At 47.1% G+C, this 22,515-nt stretch overlaps 41 non-coding genes across 41 annotated transcripts; all 41 read left to right on the top strand.

Moving 5' to 3' along the window:
* Positions 1 to 177: 177 nt before the first annotated feature.
* Positions 178 to 369, top strand: LOC138413420 (U2 spliceosomal RNA). The gene has a single exon (XR_011245759.1). It is a non-coding gene; the product is annotated as a U2 spliceosomal RNA (small nuclear RNA).
* Positions 370 to 980: 611 nt separating this feature from the next.
* On the top strand, positions 981 to 1,093 carry LOC138412881 (U5 spliceosomal RNA). Its single transcript, XR_011245216.1, has one exon. It is a non-coding gene; the product is annotated as a U5 spliceosomal RNA (small nuclear RNA).
* A 181-nt stretch (positions 1,094 to 1,274) lies between these two features.
* On the top strand, positions 1,275 to 1,466 carry LOC138413419 (U2 spliceosomal RNA). Its single transcript, XR_011245758.1, has one exon. It is a non-coding gene; the product is annotated as a U2 spliceosomal RNA (small nuclear RNA).
* A 611-nt stretch (positions 1,467 to 2,077) lies between these two features.
* Positions 2,078 to 2,190, top strand: LOC138412880 (U5 spliceosomal RNA). The gene has a single exon (XR_011245215.1). It is a non-coding gene; the product is annotated as a U5 spliceosomal RNA (small nuclear RNA).
* A 181-nt stretch (positions 2,191 to 2,371) lies between these two features.
* Positions 2,372 to 2,563, top strand: LOC138413418 (U2 spliceosomal RNA). The gene has a single exon (XR_011245757.1). It is a non-coding gene; the product is annotated as a U2 spliceosomal RNA (small nuclear RNA).
* Positions 2,564 to 3,174: 611 nt separating this feature from the next.
* Positions 3,175 to 3,287, top strand: LOC138412879 (U5 spliceosomal RNA). The gene has a single exon (XR_011245214.1). It is a non-coding gene; the product is annotated as a U5 spliceosomal RNA (small nuclear RNA).
* A 181-nt stretch (positions 3,288 to 3,468) lies between these two features.
* On the top strand, positions 3,469 to 3,660 carry LOC138413417 (U2 spliceosomal RNA). Its single transcript, XR_011245756.1, has one exon. It is a non-coding gene; the product is annotated as a U2 spliceosomal RNA (small nuclear RNA).
* Positions 3,661 to 4,271: 611 nt separating this feature from the next.
* On the top strand, positions 4,272 to 4,384 carry LOC138412878 (U5 spliceosomal RNA). The gene has a single exon (XR_011245213.1). It is a non-coding gene; the product is annotated as a U5 spliceosomal RNA (small nuclear RNA).
* A 181-nt stretch (positions 4,385 to 4,565) lies between these two features.
* LOC138413415 (U2 spliceosomal RNA) lies at positions 4,566 to 4,757 on the top strand. Its single transcript, XR_011245754.1, has one exon. It is a non-coding gene; the product is annotated as a U2 spliceosomal RNA (small nuclear RNA).
* A 611-nt stretch (positions 4,758 to 5,368) lies between these two features.
* Positions 5,369 to 5,485, top strand: LOC138412973 (U5 spliceosomal RNA). Its single transcript, XR_011245308.1, has one exon. It is a non-coding gene; the product is annotated as a U5 spliceosomal RNA (small nuclear RNA).
* A 177-nt stretch (positions 5,486 to 5,662) lies between these two features.
* On the top strand, positions 5,663 to 5,854 carry LOC138413414 (U2 spliceosomal RNA). The gene has a single exon (XR_011245753.1). It is a non-coding gene; the product is annotated as a U2 spliceosomal RNA (small nuclear RNA).
* Positions 5,855 to 6,465: 611 nt separating this feature from the next.
* On the top strand, positions 6,466 to 6,582 carry LOC138412972 (U5 spliceosomal RNA). Its single transcript, XR_011245307.1, has one exon. It is a non-coding gene; the product is annotated as a U5 spliceosomal RNA (small nuclear RNA).
* Positions 6,583 to 6,759: 177 nt separating this feature from the next.
* On the top strand, positions 6,760 to 6,951 carry LOC138413413 (U2 spliceosomal RNA). The gene has a single exon (XR_011245752.1). It is a non-coding gene; the product is annotated as a U2 spliceosomal RNA (small nuclear RNA).
* Positions 6,952 to 7,562: 611 nt separating this feature from the next.
* LOC138412877 (U5 spliceosomal RNA) lies at positions 7,563 to 7,675 on the top strand. The gene has a single exon (XR_011245212.1). It is a non-coding gene; the product is annotated as a U5 spliceosomal RNA (small nuclear RNA).
* Positions 7,676 to 7,856: 181 nt separating this feature from the next.
* On the top strand, positions 7,857 to 8,048 carry LOC138412555 (U2 spliceosomal RNA). Its single transcript, XR_011244905.1, has one exon. It is a non-coding gene; the product is annotated as a U2 spliceosomal RNA (small nuclear RNA).
* A 611-nt stretch (positions 8,049 to 8,659) lies between these two features.
* Positions 8,660 to 8,772, top strand: LOC138412876 (U5 spliceosomal RNA). Its single transcript, XR_011245211.1, has one exon. It is a non-coding gene; the product is annotated as a U5 spliceosomal RNA (small nuclear RNA).
* Positions 8,773 to 8,953: 181 nt separating this feature from the next.
* On the top strand, positions 8,954 to 9,145 carry LOC138413412 (U2 spliceosomal RNA). The gene has a single exon (XR_011245751.1). It is a non-coding gene; the product is annotated as a U2 spliceosomal RNA (small nuclear RNA).
* Positions 9,146 to 9,756: 611 nt separating this feature from the next.
* On the top strand, positions 9,757 to 9,873 carry LOC138412971 (U5 spliceosomal RNA). The gene has a single exon (XR_011245306.1). It is a non-coding gene; the product is annotated as a U5 spliceosomal RNA (small nuclear RNA).
* A 177-nt stretch (positions 9,874 to 10,050) lies between these two features.
* Positions 10,051 to 10,242, top strand: LOC138413411 (U2 spliceosomal RNA). Its single transcript, XR_011245750.1, has one exon. It is a non-coding gene; the product is annotated as a U2 spliceosomal RNA (small nuclear RNA).
* A 611-nt stretch (positions 10,243 to 10,853) lies between these two features.
* LOC138412875 (U5 spliceosomal RNA) lies at positions 10,854 to 10,966 on the top strand. The gene has a single exon (XR_011245210.1). It is a non-coding gene; the product is annotated as a U5 spliceosomal RNA (small nuclear RNA).
* A 181-nt stretch (positions 10,967 to 11,147) lies between these two features.
* Positions 11,148 to 11,339, top strand: LOC138413410 (U2 spliceosomal RNA). Its single transcript, XR_011245749.1, has one exon. It is a non-coding gene; the product is annotated as a U2 spliceosomal RNA (small nuclear RNA).
* A 611-nt stretch (positions 11,340 to 11,950) lies between these two features.
* LOC138412873 (U5 spliceosomal RNA) lies at positions 11,951 to 12,063 on the top strand. The gene has a single exon (XR_011245208.1). It is a non-coding gene; the product is annotated as a U5 spliceosomal RNA (small nuclear RNA).
* Positions 12,064 to 12,244: 181 nt separating this feature from the next.
* On the top strand, positions 12,245 to 12,436 carry LOC138413409 (U2 spliceosomal RNA). Its single transcript, XR_011245748.1, has one exon. It is a non-coding gene; the product is annotated as a U2 spliceosomal RNA (small nuclear RNA).
* A 611-nt stretch (positions 12,437 to 13,047) lies between these two features.
* LOC138412872 (U5 spliceosomal RNA) lies at positions 13,048 to 13,160 on the top strand. The gene has a single exon (XR_011245207.1). It is a non-coding gene; the product is annotated as a U5 spliceosomal RNA (small nuclear RNA).
* A 181-nt stretch (positions 13,161 to 13,341) lies between these two features.
* On the top strand, positions 13,342 to 13,533 carry LOC138413408 (U2 spliceosomal RNA). The gene has a single exon (XR_011245747.1). It is a non-coding gene; the product is annotated as a U2 spliceosomal RNA (small nuclear RNA).
* A 611-nt stretch (positions 13,534 to 14,144) lies between these two features.
* Positions 14,145 to 14,261, top strand: LOC138412970 (U5 spliceosomal RNA). The gene has a single exon (XR_011245305.1). It is a non-coding gene; the product is annotated as a U5 spliceosomal RNA (small nuclear RNA).
* Positions 14,262 to 14,438: 177 nt separating this feature from the next.
* LOC138413407 (U2 spliceosomal RNA) lies at positions 14,439 to 14,630 on the top strand. Its single transcript, XR_011245746.1, has one exon. It is a non-coding gene; the product is annotated as a U2 spliceosomal RNA (small nuclear RNA).
* A 611-nt stretch (positions 14,631 to 15,241) lies between these two features.
* Positions 15,242 to 15,354, top strand: LOC138412871 (U5 spliceosomal RNA). The gene has a single exon (XR_011245206.1). It is a non-coding gene; the product is annotated as a U5 spliceosomal RNA (small nuclear RNA).
* Positions 15,355 to 15,535: 181 nt separating this feature from the next.
* LOC138413406 (U2 spliceosomal RNA) lies at positions 15,536 to 15,727 on the top strand. The gene has a single exon (XR_011245745.1). It is a non-coding gene; the product is annotated as a U2 spliceosomal RNA (small nuclear RNA).
* Positions 15,728 to 16,338: 611 nt separating this feature from the next.
* On the top strand, positions 16,339 to 16,451 carry LOC138412870 (U5 spliceosomal RNA). Its single transcript, XR_011245205.1, has one exon. It is a non-coding gene; the product is annotated as a U5 spliceosomal RNA (small nuclear RNA).
* Positions 16,452 to 16,632: 181 nt separating this feature from the next.
* On the top strand, positions 16,633 to 16,824 carry LOC138413404 (U2 spliceosomal RNA). The gene has a single exon (XR_011245743.1). It is a non-coding gene; the product is annotated as a U2 spliceosomal RNA (small nuclear RNA).
* A 611-nt stretch (positions 16,825 to 17,435) lies between these two features.
* Positions 17,436 to 17,552, top strand: LOC138412969 (U5 spliceosomal RNA). The gene has a single exon (XR_011245304.1). It is a non-coding gene; the product is annotated as a U5 spliceosomal RNA (small nuclear RNA).
* Positions 17,553 to 17,729: 177 nt separating this feature from the next.
* On the top strand, positions 17,730 to 17,921 carry LOC138413403 (U2 spliceosomal RNA). The gene has a single exon (XR_011245742.1). It is a non-coding gene; the product is annotated as a U2 spliceosomal RNA (small nuclear RNA).
* A 611-nt stretch (positions 17,922 to 18,532) lies between these two features.
* Positions 18,533 to 18,645, top strand: LOC138412869 (U5 spliceosomal RNA). Its single transcript, XR_011245204.1, has one exon. It is a non-coding gene; the product is annotated as a U5 spliceosomal RNA (small nuclear RNA).
* Positions 18,646 to 18,826: 181 nt separating this feature from the next.
* LOC138412554 (U2 spliceosomal RNA) lies at positions 18,827 to 19,018 on the top strand. Its single transcript, XR_011244904.1, has one exon. It is a non-coding gene; the product is annotated as a U2 spliceosomal RNA (small nuclear RNA).
* A 611-nt stretch (positions 19,019 to 19,629) lies between these two features.
* LOC138412868 (U5 spliceosomal RNA) lies at positions 19,630 to 19,742 on the top strand. Its single transcript, XR_011245203.1, has one exon. It is a non-coding gene; the product is annotated as a U5 spliceosomal RNA (small nuclear RNA).
* Positions 19,743 to 19,923: 181 nt separating this feature from the next.
* Positions 19,924 to 20,115, top strand: LOC138413402 (U2 spliceosomal RNA). The gene has a single exon (XR_011245741.1). It is a non-coding gene; the product is annotated as a U2 spliceosomal RNA (small nuclear RNA).
* Positions 20,116 to 20,726: 611 nt separating this feature from the next.
* Positions 20,727 to 20,843, top strand: LOC138412968 (U5 spliceosomal RNA). Its single transcript, XR_011245303.1, has one exon. It is a non-coding gene; the product is annotated as a U5 spliceosomal RNA (small nuclear RNA).
* A 177-nt stretch (positions 20,844 to 21,020) lies between these two features.
* LOC138413401 (U2 spliceosomal RNA) lies at positions 21,021 to 21,212 on the top strand. The gene has a single exon (XR_011245740.1). It is a non-coding gene; the product is annotated as a U2 spliceosomal RNA (small nuclear RNA).
* A 611-nt stretch (positions 21,213 to 21,823) lies between these two features.
* Positions 21,824 to 21,936, top strand: LOC138412867 (U5 spliceosomal RNA). Its single transcript, XR_011245202.1, has one exon. It is a non-coding gene; the product is annotated as a U5 spliceosomal RNA (small nuclear RNA).
* A 181-nt stretch (positions 21,937 to 22,117) lies between these two features.
* Positions 22,118 to 22,309, top strand: LOC138413400 (U2 spliceosomal RNA). Its single transcript, XR_011245739.1, has one exon. It is a non-coding gene; the product is annotated as a U2 spliceosomal RNA (small nuclear RNA).
* Positions 22,310 to 22,515: the final 206 nt, after the last annotated feature.

Here is a 22,515-nt window from a genome sequence, read left to right as displayed (position 1 = left end):
TTTTGAAATTGTGAAAAGTCAAAGAGCTGTCCAACTTCAGAAACCATGTGTCCACAAAGGAGAGGTTGGGCGGAGGCGATAAGCAGCAGCCATTGTTATGCGTGCGTACGTACGAGGCACCACAACACGTGAGATTTGTGCCAAGAGCTCCGCACGGACATCCACCACTTGGGGGTTATCGCTTCTCGGCCTTTTGGCTAAGATCAAGTGTAGTATCTGTTCTTATCAGTTTAATATCTGATATGTCCTCTATAAGAGGACTACATATTAAGCCGATTTTTAGCACGAGGGGCTGAAATTTGGAGCTTGCTCCTTTCACTCCACGCATCGACCTAGCATTGCAGTGCCGCTGGGAACGGTGCACTCTGTTCTTACCTTGTAGAAAACCAAGCACTCAAACAATTGTCCTGTTTCAAAAGTCAATTCACAGCGGGTGAAGGAAATGAAGGTAATGGTCCGGCAGAGAGAGAGAGAGCCAGTGTGTAAGGGATACAACGTCATAAGCACAGTCTCCTTTTGCCTTGAGTCTTGATTGAAGAACAATCCAGAAACTCTGATCAGGGGTTCCCAATTCCTTACGGATTGATATGGCTGCAGTAGATGTCTACTACACGTCTGTGCCTGACCATCCACGGCTCTCAGTGGGATCCCAATGAGCTTGAACTGGATTCCAAATTGAGTTGGAAGCCTTTGTCAAGCATGAAAACTTGTTTTCACACAAGACCTTCTGGGAGACTTGGTGAGAAGCTTGGTGGCAGCCTTTAGGACCAAATGTATGCAGTTCAGGGATGTATTGCTAAGACAGGCTCAAAAGCCAACCACATTAGCCAGGGCAGGAGGAAATAAAGATGTGTCTACTTTTGATTGGCAGAGGGTTGGGAATGTTGCATACTGGGATAGGAAAGCAAAGAGAGGCCTACCGTGAAGGTGGTGACTGTCACCGAGAGCCTCCTCTGCTGCTCAGGAACAGAGGGCCATGCTGACTCTGGTTTCTCTTCAAAGCGCACAAGTCTTTCGCCTTTTACTAAAGACTTCCGTGGAGAGGAACATCCATGAGTTGAATATATTTTTGGCAGGCTTTGCTGTATTGCTGAGCCTTTTGAAATTGTGAAAAGTCAAAGAGCTGTCCAACTTCAGAAACCATGTGTCCACAAAGGAGAGGTTGGGCGGAGGCGATAAGCAGCAGCCATTGTTATGCGTGCGTACGTACGAGGCACCACAACACGTGAGATTTGTGCCAAGAGCTCCGCACGGACATCCACCACTTGGGGGTTATCGCTTCTCGGCCTTTTGGCTAAGATCAAGTGTAGTATCTGTTCTTATCAGTTTAATATCTGATATGTCCTCTATAAGAGGACTACATATTAAGCCGATTTTTAGCACGAGGGGCTGAAATTTGGAGCTTGCTCCTTTCACTCCACGCATCGACCTAGCATTGCAGTGCCGCTGGGAACGGTGCACTCTGTTCTTACCTTGTAGAAAACCAAGCACTCAAACAATTGTCCTGTTTCAAAAGTCAATTCACAGCGGGTGAAGGAAATGAAGGTAATGGTCCGGCAGAGAGAGAGAGAGCCAGTGTGTAAGGGATACAACGTCATAAGCACAGTCTCCTTTTGCCTTGAGTCTTGATTGAAGAACAATCCAGAAACTCTGATCAGGGGTTCCCAATTCCTTACGGATTGATATGGCTGCAGTAGATGTCTACTACACGTCTGTGCCTGACCATCCACGGCTCTCAGTGGGATCCCAATGAGCTTGAACTGGATTCCAAATTGAGTTGGAAGCCTTTGTCAAGCATGAAAACTTGTTTTCACACAAGACCTTCTGGGAGACTTGGTGAGAAGCTTGGTGGCAGCCTTTAGGACCAAATGTATGCAGTTCAGGGATGTATTGCTAAGACAGGCTCAAAAGCCAACCACATTAGCCAGGGCAGGAGGAAATAAAGATGTGTCTACTTTTGATTGGCAGAGGGTTGGGAATGTTGCATACTGGGATAGGAAAGCAAAGAGAGGCCTACCGTGAAGGTGGTGACTGTCACCGAGAGCCTCCTCTGCTGCTCAGGAACAGAGGGCCATGCTGACTCTGGTTTCTCTTCAAAGCGCACAAGTCTTTCGCCTTTTACTAAAGACTTCCGTGGAGAGGAACATCCATGAGTTGAATATATTTTTGGCAGGCTTTGCTGTATTGCTGAGCCTTTTGAAATTGTGAAAAGTCAAAGAGCTGTCCAACTTCAGAAACCATGTGTCCACAAAGGAGAGGTTGGGCGGAGGCGATAAGCAGCAGCCATTGTTATGCGTGCGTACGTACGAGGCACCACAACACGTGAGATTTGTGCCAAGAGCTCCGCACGGACATCCACCACTTGGGGGTTATCGCTTCTCGGCCTTTTGGCTAAGATCAAGTGTAGTATCTGTTCTTATCAGTTTAATATCTGATATGTCCTCTATAAGAGGACTACATATTAAGCCGATTTTTAGCACGAGGGGCTGAAATTTGGAGCTTGCTCCTTTCACTCCACGCATCGACCTAGCATTGCAGTGCCGCTGGGAACGGTGCACTCTGTTCTTACCTTGTAGAAAACCAAGCACTCAAACAATTGTCCTGTTTCAAAAGTCAATTCACAGCGGGTGAAGGAAATGAAGGTAATGGTCCGGCAGAGAGAGAGAGAGCCAGTGTGTAAGGGATACAACGTCATAAGCACAGTCTCCTTTTGCCTTGAGTCTTGATTGAAGAACAATCCAGAAACTCTGATCAGGGGTTCCCAATTCCTTACGGATTGATATGGCTGCAGTAGATGTCTACTACACGTCTGTGCCTGACCATCCACGGCTCTCAGTGGGATCCCAATGAGCTTGAACTGGATTCCAAATTGAGTTGGAAGCCTTTGTCAAGCATGAAAACTTGTTTTCACACAAGACCTTCTGGGAGACTTGGTGAGAAGCTTGGTGGCAGCCTTTAGGACCAAATGTATGCAGTTCAGGGATGTATTGCTAAGACAGGCTCAAAAGCCAACCACATTAGCCAGGGCAGGAGGAAATAAAGATGTGTCTACTTTTGATTGGCAGAGGGTTGGGAATGTTGCATACTGGGATAGGAAAGCAAAGAGAGGCCTACCGTGAAGGTGGTGACTGTCACCGAGAGCCTCCTCTGCTGCTCAGGAACAGAGGGCCATGCTGACTCTGGTTTCTCTTCAAAGCGCACAAGTCTTTCGCCTTTTACTAAAGACTTCCGTGGAGAGGAACATCCATGAGTTGAATATATTTTTGGCAGGCTTTGCTGTATTGCTGAGCCTTTTGAAATTGTGAAAAGTCAAAGAGCTGTCCAACTTCAGAAACCATGTGTCCACAAAGGAGAGGTTGGGCGGAGGCGATAAGCAGCAGCCATTGTTATGCGTGCGTACGTACGAGGCACCACAACACGTGAGATTTGTGCCAAGAGCTCCGCACGGACATCCACCACTTGGGGGTTATCGCTTCTCGGCCTTTTGGCTAAGATCAAGTGTAGTATCTGTTCTTATCAGTTTAATATCTGATATGTCCTCTATAAGAGGACTACATATTAAGCCGATTTTTAGCACGAGGGGCTGAAATTTGGAGCTTGCTCCTTTCACTCCACGCATCGACCTAGCATTGCAGTGCCGCTGGGAACGGTGCACTCTGTTCTTACCTTGTAGAAAACCAAGCACTCAAACAATTGTCCTGTTTCAAAAGTCAATTCACAGCGGGTGAAGGAAATGAAGGTAATGGTCCGGCAGAGAGAGAGAGAGCCAGTGTGTAAGGGATACAACGTCATAAGCACAGTCTCCTTTTGCCTTGAGTCTTGATTGAAGAACAATCCAGAAACTCTGATCAGGGGTTCCCAATTCCTTACGGATTGATATGGCTGCAGTAGATGTCTACTACACGTCTGTGCCTGACCATCCACGGCTCTCAGTGGGATCCCAATGAGCTTGAACTGGATTCCAAATTGAGTTGGAAGCCTTTGTCAAGCATGAAAACTTGTTTTCACACAAGACCTTCTGGGAGACTTGGTGAGAAGCTTGGTGGCAGCCTTTAGGACCAAATGTATGCAGTTCAGGGATGTATTGCTAAGACAGGCTCAAAAGCCAACCACATTAGCCAGGGCAGGAGGAAATAAAGATGTGTCTACTTTTGATTGGCAGAGGGTTGGGAATGTTGCATACTGGGATAGGAAAGCAAAGAGAGGCCTACCGTGAAGGTGGTGACTGTCACCGAGAGCCTCCTCTGCTGCTCAGGAACAGAGGGCCATGCTGACTCTGGTTTCTCTTCAAAGCGCACAAGTCTTTCGCCTTTTACTAAAGACTTCCGTGGAGAGGAACATCCATGAGTTGAATATATTTTTGGCAGGCTTTGCTGTATTGCTGAGCCTTTTGAAATTGTGAAAAGTCAAAGAGCTGTCCAACTTCAGAAACCATGTGTCCACAAAGGAGAGGTTGGGCGGAGGCGATAAGCAGCAGCCATTGTTATGCGTGCGTACGTACGAGGCACCACAACACGTGAGATTTGTGCCAAGAGCTCCGCACGGACATCCACCACTTGGGGGTTATCGCTTCTCGGCCTTTTGGCTAAGATCAAGTGTAGTATCTGTTCTTATCAGTTTAATATCTGATATGTCCTCTATAAGAGGACTACATATTAAGCCGATTTTTAGCACGAGGGGCTGAAATTTGGAGCTTGCTCCTTTCACTCCACGCATCGACCTAGCATTGCAGTGCCGCTGGGAACGGTGCACTCTGTTCTTACCTTGTAGAAAACCAAGCACTCAAACAATTGTCCTGTTTCAAAAGTCAATTCACAGCGGGTGAAGGAAATGAAGGTAATGGTCCGGCAGAGAGAGAGAGAGCCAGTGTGTAAGGGATACAACGTCATAAGCACAGTCTCCTTTTGCCTTGAGTCTTGATTGAAGAACAATCCAGAAACTCTGATCAGGGGTTCCCAATTCCTTACGGATTGATATGGCTGCAGTAGATGTCTACTACACGTCTGTGCCTGACCATCCACGGCTCTCAGTGGGATCCCAATGAGCTTGAACTGGATTCCAAATTGAGTTGGAAGCCTTTGTCAAGCATGAAAACTTGTTTTCACACAAGACCTTCTGGGAGACTTGGTGAGAAGCTTGGTGGCAGCCTTTAGGACCAAATGTATGCAGTTCAGGGATGTATTGCTAAGACAGGCTCAAAAGCCAACCACATTAGCCAGGGCAGGAGGAAATAAAGATGTGTCTACTTTTGATTGGCAGAGGGTTGGGAATGTTGCATACTGGGATAGGAAAGCAAAGAGAGGCCTACCGTGAAGGTGGTGACTGTCACCGAGAGCCTCCTCTGCTGCTCAGGAACAGAGGGCCATGCTGACTCTGGTTTCTCTTCAAAGCGCACAAGTCTTTCGCCTTTTACTAAAGACTTCCGTGGAGAGGAACATCCATGAGTTGAATATATTTTTGGCAGGCTTTGCTGTATTGCTCAGCCTTTTGAAATTGTGAAAAGTCAAAGAGCTGTCCAACTTCAGAAACCATGTGTCCACAAAGGAGAGGTTGGGCGGAGGCGATAAGCAGCAGCCATTGTTATGCGTGCGTACGTACGAGGCACCACAACACGTGAGATTTGTGCCAAGAGCTCCGCACGGACATCCACCACTTGGGGGTTATCGCTTCTCGGCCTTTTGGCTAAGATCAAGTGTAGTATCTGTTCTTATCAGTTTAATATCTGATATGTCCTCTATAAGAGGACTACATATTAAGCCGATTTTTAGCACGAGGGGCTGAAATTTGGAGCTTGCTCCTTTCACTCCACGCATCGACCTAGCATTGCAGTGCCGCTGGGAACGGTGCACTCTGTTCTTACCTTGTAGAAAACCAAGCACTCAAACAATTGTCCTGTTTCAAAAGTCAATTCACAGCGGGTGAAGGAAATGAAGGTAATGGTCCGGCAGAGAGAGAGAGAGCCAGTGTGTAAGGGATACAACGTCATAAGCACAGTCTCCTTTTGCCTTGAGTCTTGATTGAAGAACAATCCAGAAACTCTGATCAGGGGTTCCCAATTCCTTACGGATTGATATGGCTGCAGTAGATGTCTACTACACGTCTGTGCCTGACCATCCACGGCTCTCAGTGGGATCCCAATGAGCTTGAACTGGATTCCAAATTGAGTTGGAAGCCTTTGTCAAGCATGAAAACTTGTTTTCACACAAGACCTTCTGGGAGACTTGGTGAGAAGCTTGGTGGCAGCCTTTAGGACCAAATGTATGCAGTTCAGGGATGTATTGCTAAGACAGGCTCAAAAGCCAACCACATTAGCCAGGGCAGGAGGAAATAAAGATGTGTCTACTTTTGATTGGCAGAGGGTTGGGAATGTTGCATACTGGGATAGGAAAGCAAAGAGAGGCCTACCGTGAAGGTGGTGACTGTCACCGAGAGCCTCCTCTGCTGCTCAGGAACAGAGGGCCATGCTGACTCTGGTTTCTCTTCAAAGCGCACAAGTCTTTCGCCTTTTACTAAAGACTTCCGTGGAGAGGAACATCCATGAGTTGAATATATTTTTGGCAGGCTTTGCTGTATTGCTCAGCCTTTTGAAATTGTGAAAAGTCAAAGAGCTGTCCAACTTCAGAAACCATGTGTCCACAAAGGAGAGGTTGGGCGGAGGCGATAAGCAGCAGCCATTGTTATGCGTGCGTACGTACGAGGCACCACAACACGTGAGATTTGTGCCAAGAGCTCCGCACGGACATCCACCACTTGGGGGTTATCGCTTCTCGGCCTTTTGGCTAAGATCAAGTGTAGTATCTGTTCTTATCAGTTTAATATCTGATATGTCCTCTATAAGAGGACTACATATTAAGCCGATTTTTAGCACGAGGGGCTGAAATTTGGAGCTTGCTCCTTTCACTCCACGCATCGACCTAGCATTGCAGTGCCGCTGGGAACGGTGCACTCTGTTCTTACCTTGTAGAAAACCAAGCACTCAAACAATTGTCCTGTTTCAAAAGTCAATTCACAGCGGGTGAAGGAAATGAAGGTAATGGTCCGGCAGAGAGAGAGAGAGCCAGTGTGTAAGGGATACAACGTCATAAGCACAGTCTCCTTTTGCCTTGAGTCTTGATTGAAGAACAATCCAGAAACTCTGATCAGGGGTTCCCAATTCCTTACGGATTGATATGGCTGCAGTAGATGTCTACTACACGTCTGTGCCTGACCATCCACGGCTCTCAGTGGGATCCCAATGAGCTTGAACTGGATTCCAAATTGAGTTGGAAGCCTTTGTCAAGCATGAAAACTTGTTTTCACACAAGACCTTCTGGGAGACTTGGTGAGAAGCTTGGTGGCAGCCTTTAGGACCAAATGTATGCAGTTCAGGGATGTATTGCTAAGACAGGCTCAAAAGCCAACCACATTAGCCAGGGCAGGAGGAAATAAAGATGTGTCTACTTTTGATTGGCAGAGGGTTGGGAATGTTGCATACTGGGATAGGAAAGCAAAGAGAGGCCTACCGTGAAGGTGGTGACTGTCACCGAGAGCCTCCTCTGCTGCTCAGGAACAGAGGGCCATGCTGACTCTGGTTTCTCTTCAAAGCGCACAAGTCTTTCGCCTTTTACTAAAGACTTCCGTGGAGAGGAACATCCATGAGTTGAATATATTTTTGGCAGGCTTTGCTGTATTGCTGAGCCTTTTGAAATTGTGAAAAGTCAAAGAGCTGTCCAACTTCAGAAACCATGTGTCCACAAAGGAGAGGTTGGGCGGAGGCGATAAGCAGCAGCCACTGTTATGCGTGCGTACGTACGAGGCACCACAACACGTGAGATTTGTGCCAAGAGCTCCGCACGGACATCCACCACTTGGGGGTTATCGCTTCTCGGCCTTTTGGCTAAGATCAAGTGTAGTATCTGTTCTTATCAGTTTAGTATCTGATATGTCCTCTATAAGAGGACTACATATTAAGCCGATTTTTAGCACGAGGGGCTGAAATTTGGAGCTTGCTCCTTTCACTCCACGCATCGACCTAGCATTGCAGTGCCGCTGGGAACGGTGCACTCTGTTCTTACCTTGTAGAAAACCAAGCACTCAAACAATTGTCCTGTTTCAAAAGTCAATTCACAGCGGGTGAAGGAAATGAAGGTAATGGTCCGGCAGAGAGAGAGAGAGCCAGTGTGTAAGGGATACAACGTCATAAGCACAGTCTCCTTTTGCCTTGAGTCTTGATTGAAGAACAATCCAGAAACTCTGATCAGGGGTTCCCAATTCCTTACGGATTGATATGGCTGCAGTAGATGTCTACTACACGTCTGTGCCTGACCATCCACGGCTCTCAGTGGGATCCCAATGAGCTTGAACTGGATTCCAAATTGAGTTGGAAGCCTTTGTCAAGCATGAAAACTTGTTTTCACACAAGACCTTCTGGGAGACTTGGTGAGAAGCTTGGTGGCAGCCTTTAGGACCAAATGTATGCAGTTCAGGGATGTATTGCTAAGACAGGCTCAAAAGCCAACCACATTAGCCAGGGCAGGAGGAAATAAAGATGTGTCTACTTTTGATTGGCAGAGGGTTGGGAATGTTGCATACTGGGATAGGAAAGCAAAGAGAGGCCTACCGTGAAGGTGGTGACTGTCACCGAGAGCCTCCTCTGCTGCTCAGGAACAGAGGGCCATGCTGACTCTGGTTTCTCTTCAAAGCGCACAAGTCTTTCGCCTTTTACTAAAGACTTCCGTGGAGAGGAACATCCATGAGTTGAATATATTTTTGGCAGGCTTTGCTGTATTGCTGAGCCTTTTGAAATTGTGAAAAGTCAAAGAGCTGTCCAACTTCAGAAACCATGTGTCCACAAAGGAGAGGTTGGGCGGAGGCGATAAGCAGCAGCCATTGTTATGCGTGCGTACGTACGAGGCACCACAACACGTGAGATTTGTGCCAAGAGCTCCGCACGGACATCCACCACTTGGGGGTTATCGCTTCTCGGCCTTTTGGCTAAGATCAAGTGTAGTATCTGTTCTTATCAGTTTAATATCTGATATGTCCTCTATAAGAGGACTACATATTAAGCCGATTTTTAGCACGAGGGGCTGAAATTTGGAGCTTGCTCCTTTCACTCCACGCATCGACCTAGCATTGCAGTGCCGCTGGGAACGGTGCACTCTGTTCTTACCTTGTAGAAAACCAAGCACTCAAACAATTGTCCTGTTTCAAAAGTCAATTCACAGCGGGTGAAGGAAATGAAGGTAATGGTCCGGCAGAGAGAGAGAGAGCCAGTGTGTAAGGGATACAACGTCATAAGCACAGTCTCCTTTTGCCTTGAGTCTTGATTGAAGAACAATCCAGAAACTCTGATCAGGGGTTCCCAATTCCTTACGGATTGATATGGCTGCAGTAGATGTCTACTACACGTCTGTGCCTGACCATCCACGGCTCTCAGTGGGATCCCAATGAGCTTGAACTGGATTCCAAATTGAGTTGGAAGCCTTTGTCAAGCATGAAAACTTGTTTTCACACAAGACCTTCTGGGAGACTTGGTGAGAAGCTTGGTGGCAGCCTTTAGGACCAAATGTATGCAGTTCAGGGATGTATTGCTAAGACAGGCTCAAAAGCCAACCACATTAGCCAGGGCAGGAGGAAATAAAGATGTGTCTACTTTTGATTGGCAGAGGGTTGGGAATGTTGCATACTGGGATAGGAAAGCAAAGAGAGGCCTACCGTGAAGGTGGTGACTGTCACCGAGAGCCTCCTCTGCTGCTCAGGAACAGAGGGCCATGCTGACTCTGGTTTCTCTTCAAAGCGCACAAGTCTTTCGCCTTTTACTAAAGACTTCCGTGGAGAGGAACATCCATGAGTTGAATATATTTTTGGCAGGCTTTGCTGTATTGCTCAGCCTTTTGAAATTGTGAAAAGTCAAAGAGCTGTCCAACTTCAGAAACCATGTGTCCACAAAGGAGAGGTTGGGCGGAGGCGATAAGCAGCAGCCATTGTTATGCGTGCGTACGTACGAGGCACCACAACACGTGAGATTTGTGCCAAGAGCTCCGCACGGACATCCACCACTTGGGGGTTATCGCTTCTCGGCCTTTTGGCTAAGATCAAGTGTAGTATCTGTTCTTATCAGTTTAATATCTGATATGTCCTCTATAAGAGGACTACATATTAAGCCGATTTTTAGCACGAGGGGCTGAAATTTGGAGCTTGCTCCTTTCACTCCACGCATCGACCTAGCATTGCAGTGCCGCTGGGAACGGTGCACTCTGTTCTTACCTTGTAGAAAACCAAGCACTCAAACAATTGTCCTGTTTCAAAAGTCAATTCACAGCGGGTGAAGGAAATGAAGGTAATGGTCCGGCAGAGAGAGAGAGAGCCAGTGTGTAAGGGATACAACGTCATAAGCACAGTCTCCTTTTGCCTTGAGTCTTGATTGAAGAACAATCCAGAAACTCTGATCAGGGGTTCCCAATTCCTTACGGATTGATATGGCTGCAGTAGATGTCTACTACACGTCTGTGCCTGACCATCCACGGCTCTCAGTGGGATCCCAATGAGCTTGAACTGGATTCCAAATTGAGTTGGAAGCCTTTGTCAAGCATGAAAACTTGTTTTCACACAAGACCTTCTGGGAGACTTGGTGAGAAGCTTGGTGGCAGCCTTTAGGACCAAATGTATGCAGTTCAGGGATGTATTGCTAAGACAGGCTCAAAAGCCAACCACATTAGCCAGGGCAGGAGGAAATAAAGATGTGTCTACTTTTGATTGGCAGAGGGTTGGGAATGTTGCATACTGGGATAGGAAAGCAAAGAGAGGCCTACCGTGAAGGTGGTGACTGTCACCGAGAGCCTCCTCTGCTGCTCAGGAACAGAGGGCCATGCTGACTCTGGTTTCTCTTCAAAGCGCACAAGTCTTTCGCCTTTTACTAAAGACTTCCGTGGAGAGGAACATCCATGAGTTGAATATATTTTTGGCAGGCTTTGCTGTATTGCTGAGCCTTTTGAAATTGTGAAAAGTCAAAGAGCTGTCCAACTTCAGAAACCATGTGTCCACAAAGGAGAGGTTGGGCGGAGGCGATAAGCAGCAGCCACTGTTATGCGTGCGTACGTACGAGGCACCACAACACGTGAGATTTGTGCCAAGAGCTCCGCACGGACATCCACCACTTGGGGGTTATCGCTTCTCGGCCTTTTGGCTAAGATCAAGTGTAGTATCTGTTCTTATCAGTTTAATATCTGATATGTCCTCTATAAGAGGACTACATATTAAGCCGATTTTTAGCACGAGGGGCTGAAATTTGGAGCTTGCTCCTTTCACTCCACGCATCGACCTAGCATTGCAGTGCCGCTGGGAACGGTGCACTCTGTTCTTACCTTGTAGAAAACCAAGCACTCAAACAATTGTCCTGTTTCAAAAGTCAATTCACAGCGGGTGAAGGAAATGAAGGTAATGGTCCGGCAGAGAGAGAGAGAGCCAGTGTGTAAGGGATACAACGTCATAAGCACAGTCTCCTTTTGCCTTGAGTCTTGATTGAAGAACAATCCAGAAACTCTGATCAGGGGTTCCCAATTCCTTACGGATTGATATGGCTGCAGTAGATGTCTACTACACGTCTGTGCCTGACCATCCACGGCTCTCAGTGGGATCCCAATGAGCTTGAACTGGATTCCAAATTGAGTTGGAAGCCTTTGTCAAGCATGAAAACTTGTTTTCACACAAGACCTTCTGGGAGACTTGGTGAGAAGCTTGGTGGCAGCCTTTAGGACCAAATGTATGCAGTTCAGGGATGTATTGCTAAGACAGGCTCAAAAGCCAACCACATTAGCCAGGGCAGGAGGAAATAAAGATGTGTCTACTTTTGATTGGCAGAGGGTTGGGAATGTTGCATACTGGGATAGGAAAGCAAAGAGAGGCCTACCGTGAAGGTGGTGACTGTCACCGAGAGCCTCCTCTGCTGCTCAGGAACAGAGGGCCATGCTGACTCTGGTTTCTCTTCAAAGCGCACAAGTCTTTCGCCTTTTACTAAAGACTTCCGTGGAGAGGAACATCCATGAGTTGAATATATTTTTGGCAGGCTTTGCTGTATTGCTGAGCCTTTTGAAATTGTGAAAAGTCAAAGAGCTGTCCAACTTCAGAAACCATGTGTCCACAAAGGAGAGGTTGGGCGGAGGCGATAAGCAGCAGCCATTGTTATGCGTGCGTACGTACGAGGCACCACAACACGTGAGATTTGTGCCAAGAGCTCCGCACGGACATCCACCACTTGGGGGTTATCGCTTCTCGGCCTTTTGGCTAAGATCAAGTGTAGTATCTGTTCTTATCAGTTTAATATCTGATATGTCCTCTATAAGAGGACTACATATTAAGCCGATTTTTAGCACGAGGGGCTGAAATTTGGAGCTTGCTCCTTTCACTCCACGCATCGACCTAGCATTGCAGTGCCGCTGGGAACGGTGCACTCTGTTCTTACCTTGTAGAAAACCAAGCACTCAAACAATTGTCCTGTTTCAAAAGTCAATTCACAGCGGGTGAAGGAAATGAAGGTAATGGTCCGGCAGAGAGAGAGAGAGCCAGTGTGTAAGGGATACAACGTCATAAGCACAGTCTCCTTTTGCCTTGAGTCTTGATTGAAGAACAATCCAGAAACTCTGATCAGGGGTTCCCAATTCCTTACGGATTGATATGGCTGCAGTAGATGTCTACTACACGTCTGTGCCTGACCATCCACGGCTCTCAGTGGGATCCCAATGAGCTTGAACTGGATTCCAAATTGAGTTGGAAGCCTTTGTCAAGCATGAAAACTTGTTTTCACACAAGACCTTCTGGGAGACTTGGTGAGAAGCTTGGTGGCAGCCTTTAGGACCAAATGTATGCAGTTCAGGGATGTATTGCTAAGACAGGCTCAAAAGCCAACCACATTAGCCAGGGCAGGAGGAAATAAAGATGTGTCTACTTTTGATTGGCAGAGGGTTGGGAATGTTGCATACTGGGATAGGAAAGCAAAGAGAGGCCTACCGTGAAGGTGGTGACTGTCACCGAGAGCCTCCTCTGCTGCTCAGGAACAGAGGGCCATGCTGACTCTGGTTTCTCTTCAAAGCGCACAAGTCTTTCGCCTTTTACTAAAGACTTCCGTGGAGAGGAACATCCATGAGTTGAATATATTTTTGGCAGGCTTTGCTGTATTGCTGAGCCTTTTGAAATTGTGAAAAGTCAAAGAGCTGTCCAACTTCAGAAACCATGTGTCCACAAAGGAGAGGTTGGGCGGAGGCGATAAGCAGCAGCCATTGTTATGCGTGCGTACGTACGAGGCACCACAACACGTGAGATTTGTGCCAAGAGCTCCGCACGGACATCCACCACTTGGGGGTTATCGCTTCTCGGCCTTTTGGCTAAGATCAAGTGTAGTATCTGTTCTTATCAGTTTAATATCTGATATGTCCTCTATAAGAGGACTACATATTAAGCCGATTTTTAGCACGAGGGGCTGAAATTTGGAGCTTGCTCCTTTCACTCCACGCATCGACCTAGCATTGCAGTGCCGCTGGGAACGGTGCACTCTGTTCTTACCTTGTAGAAAACCAAGCACTCAAACAATTGTCCTGTTTCAAAAGTCAATTCACAGCGGGTGAAGGAAATGAAGGTAATGGTCCGGCAGAGAGAGAGAGAGCCAGTGTGTAAGGGATACAACGTCATAAGCACAGTCTCCTTTTGCCTTGAGTCTTGATTGAAGAACAATCCAGAAACTCTGATCAGGGGTTCCCAATTCCTTACGGATTGATATGGCTGCAGTAGATGTCTACTACACGTCTGTGCCTGACCATCCACGGCTCTCAGTGGGATCCCAATGAGCTTGAACTGGATTCCAAATTGAGTTGGAAGCCTTTGTCAAGCATGAAAACTTGTTTTCACACAAGACCTTCTGGGAGACTTGGTGAGAAGCTTGGTGGCAGCCTTTAGGACCAAATGTATGCAGTTCAGGGATGTATTGCTAAGACAGGCTCAAAAGCCAACCACATTAGCCAGGGCAGGAGGAAATAAAGATGTGTCTACTTTTGATTGGCAGAGGGTTGGGAATGTTGCATACTGGGATAGGAAAGCAAAGAGAGGCCTACCGTGAAGGTGGTGACTGTCACCGAGAGCCTCCTCTGCTGCTCAGGAACAGAGGGCCATGCTGACTCTGGTTTCTCTTCAAAGCGCACAAGTCTTTCGCCTTTTACTAAAGACTTCCGTGGAGAGGAACATCCATGAGTTGAATATATTTTTGGCAGGCTTTGCTGTATTGCTCAGCCTTTTGAAATTGTGAAAAGTCAAAGAGCTGTCCAACTTCAGAAACCATGTGTCCACAAAGGAGAGGTTGGGCGGAGGCGATAAGCAGCAGCCATTGTTATGCGTGCGTACGTACGAGGCACCACAACACGTGAGATTTGTGCCAAGAGCTCCGCACGGACATCCACCACTTGGGGGTTATCGCTTCTCGGCCTTTTGGCTAAGATCAAGTGTAGTATCTGTTCTTATCAGTTTAATATCTGATATGTCCTCTATAAGAGGACTACATATTAAGCCGATTTTTAGCACGAGGGGCTGAAATTTGGAGCTTGCTCCTTTCACTCCACGCATCGACCTAGCATTGCAGTGCCGCTGGGAACGGTGCACTCTGTTCTTACCTTGTAGAAAACCAAGCACTCAAACAATTGTCCTGTTTCAAAAGTCAATTCACAGCGGGTGAAGGAAATGAAGGTAATGGTCCGGCAGAGAGAGAGAGAGCCAGTGTGTAAGGGATACAACGTCATAAGCACAGTCTCCTTTTGCCTTGAGTCTTGATTGAAGAACAATCCAGAAACTCTGATCAGGGGTTCCCAATTCCTTACGGATTGATATGGCTGCAGTAGATGTCTACTACACGTCTGTGCCTGACCATCCACGGCTCTCAGTGGGATCCCAATGAGCTTGAACTGGATTCCAAATTGAGTTGGAAGCCTTTGTCAAGCATGAAAACTTGTTTTCACACAAGACCTTCTGGGAGACTTGGTGAGAAGCTTGGTGGCAGCCTTTAGGACCAAATGTATGCAGTTCAGGGATGTATTGCTAAGACAGGCTCAAAAGCCAACCACATTAGCCAGGGCAGGAGGAAATAAAGATGTGTCTACTTTTGATTGGCAGAGGGTTGGGAATGTTGCATACTGGGATAGGAAAGCAAAGAGAGGCCTACCGTGAAGGTGGTGACTGTCACCGAGAGCCTCCTCTGCTGCTCAGGAACAGAGGGCCATGCTGACTCTGGTTTCTCTTCAAAGCGCACAAGTCTTTCGCCTTTTACTAAAGACTTCCGTGGAGAGGAACATCCATGAGTTGAATATATTTTTGGCAGGCTTTGCTGTATTGCTGAGCCTTTTGAAATTGTGAAAAGTCAAAGAGCTGTCCAACTTCAGAAACCATGTGTCCACAAAGGAGAGGTTGGGCGGAGGCGATAAGCAGCAGCCATTGTTATGCGTGCGTACGTACGAGGCACCACAACACGTGAGATTTGTGCCAAGAGCTCCGCACGGACATCCACCACTTGGGGGTTATCGCTTCTCGGCCTTTTGGCTAAGATCAAGTGTAGTATCTGTTCTTATCAGTTTAATATCTGATATGTCCTCTATAAGAGGACTACATATTAAGCCGATTTTTAGCACGAGGGGCTGAAATTTGGAGCTTGCTCCTTTCACTCCACGCATCGACCTAGCATTGCAGTGCCGCTGGGAACGGTGCACTCTGTTCTTACCTTGTAGAAAACCAAGCACTCAAACAATTGTCCTGTTTCAAAAGTCAATTCACAGCGGGTGAAGGAAATGAAGGTAATGGTCCGGCAGAGAGAGAGAGAGCCAGTGTGTAAGGGATACAACGTCATAAGCACAGTCTCCTTTTGCCTTGAGTCTTGATTGAAGAACAATCCAGAAACTCTGATCAGGGGTTCCCAATTCCTTACGGATTGATATGGCTGCAGTAGATGTCTACTACACGTCTGTGCCTGACCATCCACGGCTCTCAGTGGGATCCCAATGAGCTTGAACTGGATTCCAAATTGAGTTGGAAGCCTTTGTCAAGCATGAAAACTTGTTTTCACACAAGACCTTCTGGGAGACTTGGTGAGAAGCTTGGTGGCAGCCTTTAGGACCAAATGTATGCAGTTCAGGGATGTATTGCTAAGACAGGCTCAAAAGCCAACCACATTAGCCAGGGCAGGAGGAAATAAAGATGTGTCTACTTTTGATTGGCAGAGGGTTGGGAATGTTGCATACTGGGATAGGAAAGCAAAGAGAGGCCTACCGTGAAGGTGGTGACTGTCACCGAGAGCCTCCTCTGCTGCTCAGGAACAGAGGGCCATGCTGACTCTGGTTTCTCTTCAAAGCGCACAAGTCTTTCGCCTTTTACTAAAGACTTCCGTGGAGAGGAACATCCATGAGTTGAATATATTTTTGGCAGGCTTTGCTGTATTGCTGAGCCTTTTGAAATTGTGAAAAGTCAAAGAGCTGTCCAACTTCAGAAACCATGTGTCCACAAAGGAGAGGTTGGGCGGAGGCGATAAGCAGCAGCCATTGTTATGCGTGCGTACGTACGAGGCACCACAACACGTGAGATTTGTGCCAAGAGCTCCGCACGGACATCCACCACTTGGGGGTTATCGCTTCTCGGCCTTTTGGCTAAGATCAAGTGTAGTATCTGTTCTTATCAGTTTAATATCTGATATGTCCTCTATAAGAGGACTACATATTAAGCCGATTTTTAGCACGAGGGGCTGAAATTTGGAGCTTGCTCCTTTCACTCCACGCATCGACCTAGCATTGCAGTGCCGCTGGGAACGGTGCACTCTGTTCTTACCTTGTAGAAAACCAAGCACTCAAACAATTGTCCTGTTTCAAAAGTCAATTCACAGCGGGTGAAGGAAATGAAGGTAATGGTCCGGCAGAGAGAGAGAGAGCCAGTGTGTAAGGGATACAACGTCATAAGCACAGTCTCCTTTTGCCTTGAGTCTTGATTGAAGAACAATCCAGAAACTCTGATCAGGGGTTCCCAATTCCTTACGGATTGATATGGCTGCAGTAGATGTCTACTACACGTCTGTGCCTGACCATCCACGGCTCTCAGTGGGATCCCAATGAGCTTGAACTGGATTCCAAATTGAGTTGGAAGCCTTTGTCAAGCATGAAAACTTGTTTTCACACAAGACCTTCTGGGAGACTTGGTGAGAAGCTTGGTGGCAGCCTTTAGGACCAAATGTATGCAGTTCAGGGATGTATTGCTAAGACAGGCTCAAAAGCCAACCACATTAGCCAGGGCAGGAGGAAATAAAGATGTGTCTACTTTTGATTGGCAGAGGGTTGGGAATGTTGCATACTGGGATAGGAAAGCAAAGAGAGGCCTACCGTGAAGGTGGTGACTGTCACCGAGAGCCTCCTCTGCTGCTCAGGAACAGAGGGCCATGCTGACTCTGGTTTCTCTTCAAAGCGCACAAGTCTTTCGCCTTTTACTAAAGACTTCCGTGGAGAGGAACATCCATGAGTTGAATATATTTTTGGCAGGCTTTGCTGTATTGCTCAGCCTTTTGAAATTGTGAAAAGTCAAAGAGCTGTCCAACTTCAGAAACCATGTGTCCACAAAGGAGAGGTTGGGCGGAGGCGATAAGCAGCAGCCATTGTTATGCGTGCGTACGTACGAGGCACCACAACACGTGAGATTTGTGCCAAGAGCTCCGCACGGACATCCACCACTTGGGGGTTATCGCTTCTCGGCCTTTTGGCTAAGATCAAGTGTAGTATCTGTTCTTATCAGTTTAATATCTGATATGTCCTCTATAAGAGGACTACATATTAAGCCGATTTTTAGCACGAGGGGCTGAAATTTGGAGCTTGCTCCTTTCACTCCACGCATCGACCTAGCATTGCAGTGCCGCTGGGAACGGTGCACTCTGTTCTTACCTTGTAGAAAACCAAGCACTCAAACAATTGTCCTGTTTCAAAAGTCAATTCACAGCGGGTGAAGGAAATGAAGGTAATGGTCCGGCAGAGAGAGAGAGAGCCAGTGTGTAAGGGATACAACGTCATAAGCACAGTCTCCTTTTGCCTTGAGTCTTGATTGAAGAACAATCCAGAAACTCTGATCAGGGGTTCCCAATTCCTTACGGATTGATATGGCTGCAGTAGATGTCTACTACACGTCTGTGCCTGACCATCCACGGCTCTCAGTGGGATCCCAATGAGCTTGAACTGGATTCCAAATTGAGTTGGAAGCCTTTGTCAAGCATGAAAACTTGTTTTCACACAAGACCTTCTGGGAGACTTGGTGAGAAGCTTGGTGGCAGCCTTTAGGACCAAATGTATGCAGTTCAGGGATGTATTGCTAAGACAGGCTCAAAAGCCAACCACATTAGCCAGGGCAGGAGGAAATAAAGATGTGTCTACTTTTGATTGGCAGAGGGTTGGGAATGTTGCATACTGGGATAGGAAAGCAAAGAGAGGCCTACCGTGAAGGTGGTGACTGTCACCGAGAGCCTCCTCTGCTGCTCAGGAACAGAGGGCCATGCTGACTCTGGTTTCTCTTCAAAGCGCACAAGTCTTTCGCCTTTTACTAAAGACTTCCGTGGAGAGGAACATCCATGAGTTGAATATATTTTTGGCAGGCTTTGCTGTATTGCTGAGCCTTTTGAAATTGTGAAAAGTCAAAGAGCTGTCCAACTTCAGAAACCATGTGTCCACAAAGGAGAGGTTGGGCGGAGGCGATAAGCAGCAGCCACTGTTATGCGTGCGTACGTACGAGGCACCACAACACGTGAGATTTGTGCCAAGAGCTCCGCACGGACATCCACCACTTGGGGGTTATCGCTTCTCGGCCTTTTGGCTAAGATCAAGTGTAGTATCTGTTCTTATCAGTTTAGTATCTGATATGTCCTCTATAAGAGGACTACATATTAAGCCGATTTTTAGCACGAGGGGCTGAAATTTGGAGCTTGCTCCTTTCACTCCACGCATCGACCTAGCATTGCAGTGCCGCTGGGAACGGTGCACTCTGTTCTTACCTTGTAGAAAACCAAGCACTCAAACAATTGTCCTGTTTCAAAAGTCAATTCACAGCGGGTGAAGGAAATGAAGGTAATGGTCCGGCAGAGAGAGAGAGAGCCAGTGTGTAAGGGATACAACGTCATAAGCACAGTCTCCTTTTGCCTTGAGTCTTGATTGAAGAACAATCCAGAAACTCTGATCAGGGGTTCCCAATTCCTTACGGATTGATATGGCTGCAGTAGATGTCTACTACACGTCTGTGCCTGACCATCCACGGCTCTCAGTGGGATCCCAATGAGCTTGAACTGGATTCCAAATTGAGTTGGAAGCCTTTGTCAAGCATGAAAACTTGTTTTCACACAAGACCTTCTGGGAGACTTGGTGAGAAGCTTGGTGGCAGCCTTTAGGACCAAATGTATGCAGTTCAGGGATGTATTGCTAAGACAGGCTCAAAAGCCAACCACATTAGCCAGGGCAGGAGGAAATAAAGATGTGTCTACTTTTGATTGGCAGAGGGTTGGGAATGTTGCATACTGGGATAGGAAAGCAAAGAGAGGCCTACCGTGAAGGTGGTGACTGTCACCGAGAGCCTCCTCTGCTGCTCAGGAACAGAGGGCCATGCTGACTCTGGTTTCTCTTCAAAGCGCACAAGTCTTTCGCCTTTTACTAAAGACTTCCGTGGAGAGGAACATCCATGAGTTGAATATATTTTTGGCAGGCTTTGCTGTATTGCTGAGCCTTTTGAAATTGTGAAAAGTCAAAGAGCTGTCCAACTTCAGAAACCATGTGTCCACAAAGGAGAGGTTGGGCGGAGGCGATAAGCAGCAGCCATTGTTATGCGTGCGTACGTACGAGGCACCACAACACGTGAGATTTGTGCCAAGAGCTCCGCACGGACATCCACCACTTGGGGGTTATCGCTTCTCGGCCTTTTGGCTAAGATCAAGTGTAGTATCTGTTCTTATCAGTTTAATATCTGATATGTCCTCTATAAGAGGACTACATATTAAGCCGATTTTTAGCACGAGGGGCTGAAATTTGGAGCTTGCTCCTTTCACTCCACGCATCGACCTAGCATTGCAGTGCCGCTGGGAACGGTGCACTCTGTTCTTACCTTGTAGAAAACCAAGCACTCAAACAATTGTCCTGTTTCAAAAGTCAATTCACAGCGGGTGAAGGAAATGAAGGTAATGGTCCGGCAGAGAGAGAGAGAGCCAGTGTGTAAGGGATACAACGTCATAAGCACAGTCTCCTTTTGCCTTGAGTCTTGATTGAAGAACAATCCAGAAACTCTGATCAGGGGTTCCCAATTCCTTACGGATTGATATGGCTGCAGTAGATGTCTACTACACGTCTGTGCCTGACCATCCACGGCTCTCAGTGGGATCCCAATGAGCTTGAACTGGATTCCAAATTGAGTTGGAAGCCTTTGTCAAGCATGAAAACTTGTTTTCACACAAGACCTTCTGGGAGACTTGGTGAGAAGCTTGGTGGCAGCCTTTAGGACCAAATGTATGCAGTTCAGGGATGTATTGCTAAGACAGGCTCAAAAGCCAACCACATTAGCCAGGGCAGGAGGAAATAAAGATGTGTCTACTTTTGATTGGCAGAGGGTTGGGAATGTTGCATACTGGGATAGGAAAGCAAAGAGAGGCCTACCGTGAAGGTGGTGACTGTCACCGAGAGCCTCCTCTGCTGCTCAGGAACAGAGGGCCATGCTGACTCTGGTTTCTCTTCAAAGCGCACAAGTCTTTCGCCTTTTACTAAAGACTTCCGTGGAGAGGAACATCCATGAGTTGAATATATTTTTGGCAGGCTTTGCTGTATTGCTCAGCCTTTTGAAATTGTGAAAAGTCAAAGAGCTGTCCAACTTCAGAAACCATGTGTCCACAAAGGAGAGGTTGGGCGGAGGCGATAAGCAGCAGCCATTGTTATGCGTGCGTACGTACGAGGCACCACAACACGTGAGATTTGTGCCAAGAGCTCCGCACGGACATCCACCACTTGGGGGTTATCGCTTCTCGGCCTTTTGGCTAAGATCAAGTGTAGTATCTGTTCTTATCAGTTTAATATCTGATATGTCCTCTATAAGAGGACTACATATTAAGCCGATTTTTAGCACGAGGGGCTGAAATTTGGAGCTTGCTCCTTTCACTCCACGCATCGACCTAGCATTGCAGTGCCGCTGGGAACGGTGCACTCTGTTCTTACCTTGTAGAAAACCAAGCACTCAAACAATTGTCCTGTTTCAAAAGTCAATTCACAGCGGGTGAAGGAAATGAAGGTAATGGTCCGGCAGAGAGAGAGAGAGCCAGTGTGTAAGGGATACAACGTCATAAGCACAGTCTCCTTTTGCCTTGAGTCTTGATTGAAGAACAATCCAGAAACTCTGATCAGGGGTTCCCAATTCCTTACGGATTGATATGGCTGCAGTAGATGTCTACTACACGTCTGTGCCTGACCATCCACGGCTCTCAGTGGGATCCCAATGAGCTTGAACTGGATTCCAAATTGAGTTGGAAGCCTTTGTCAAGCATGAAAACTTGTTTTCACACAAGACCTTCTGGGAGACTTGGTGAGAAGCTTGGTGGCAGCCTTTAGGACCAAATGTATGCAGTTCAGGGATGTATTGCTAAGACAGGCTCAAAAGCCAACCACATTAGCCAGGGCAGGAGGAAATAAAGATGTGTCTACTTTTGATTGGCAGAGGGTTGGGAATGTTGCATACTGGGATAGGAAAGCAAAGAGAGGCCTACCGTGAAGGTGGTGACTGTCACCGAGAGCCTCCTCTGCTGCTCAGGAACAGAGGGCCATGCTGACTCTGGTTTCTCTTCAAAGCGCACAAGTCTTTCGCCTTTTACTAAAGACTTCCGTGGAGAGGAACATCCATGAGTTGAATATATTTTTGGCAGGCTTTGCTGTATTGCTGAGCCTTTTGAAATTGTGAAAAGTCAAAGAGCTGTCCAACTTCAGAAACCATGTGTCCACAAAGGAGAGGTTGGGCGGAGGCGATAAGCAGCAGCCACTGTTATGCGTGCGTACGTACGAGGCACCACAACACGTGAGATTTGTGCCAAGAGCTCCGCACGGACATCCACCACTTGGGGGTTATCGCTTCTCGGCCTTTTGGCTAAGATCAAGTGTAGTATCTGTTCTTATCAGTTTAATATCTGATATGTCCTCTATAAGAGGACTACATATTAAGCCGATTTTTAGCACGAGGGGCTGAAATTTGGAGCTTGCTCCTTTCACTCCACGCATCGACCTAGCATTGCAGTGCCGCTGGGAACGGTGCACTCTGTTCTTACCTTGTAGAAAACCAAGCACTCAAACAATTGTCCTGTTTCAAAAGTCAATTCACAGCGGGTGAAGGAAATGAAGGTAATGGTCCGGCAGAGAGAGAGAGAGCCAGTGTGTAAGGGATACAACGTCATAAGCACAGTCTCCTTTTGCCTTGAGTCTTGATTGAAGAACAATCCAGAAACTCTGATCAGGGGTTCCCAATTCC

Source organism: Paralichthys olivaceus, chromosome 12, assembly GCF_024713975.1.
Source record: "Paralichthys olivaceus isolate ysfri-2021 chromosome 12, ASM2471397v2, whole genome shotgun sequence".
NCBI lineage: Eukaryota > Metazoa > Chordata > Actinopteri > Pleuronectiformes > Paralichthyidae > Paralichthys > Paralichthys olivaceus.
This window is presented reverse-complemented; position numbering and strand designations above follow the sequence as displayed.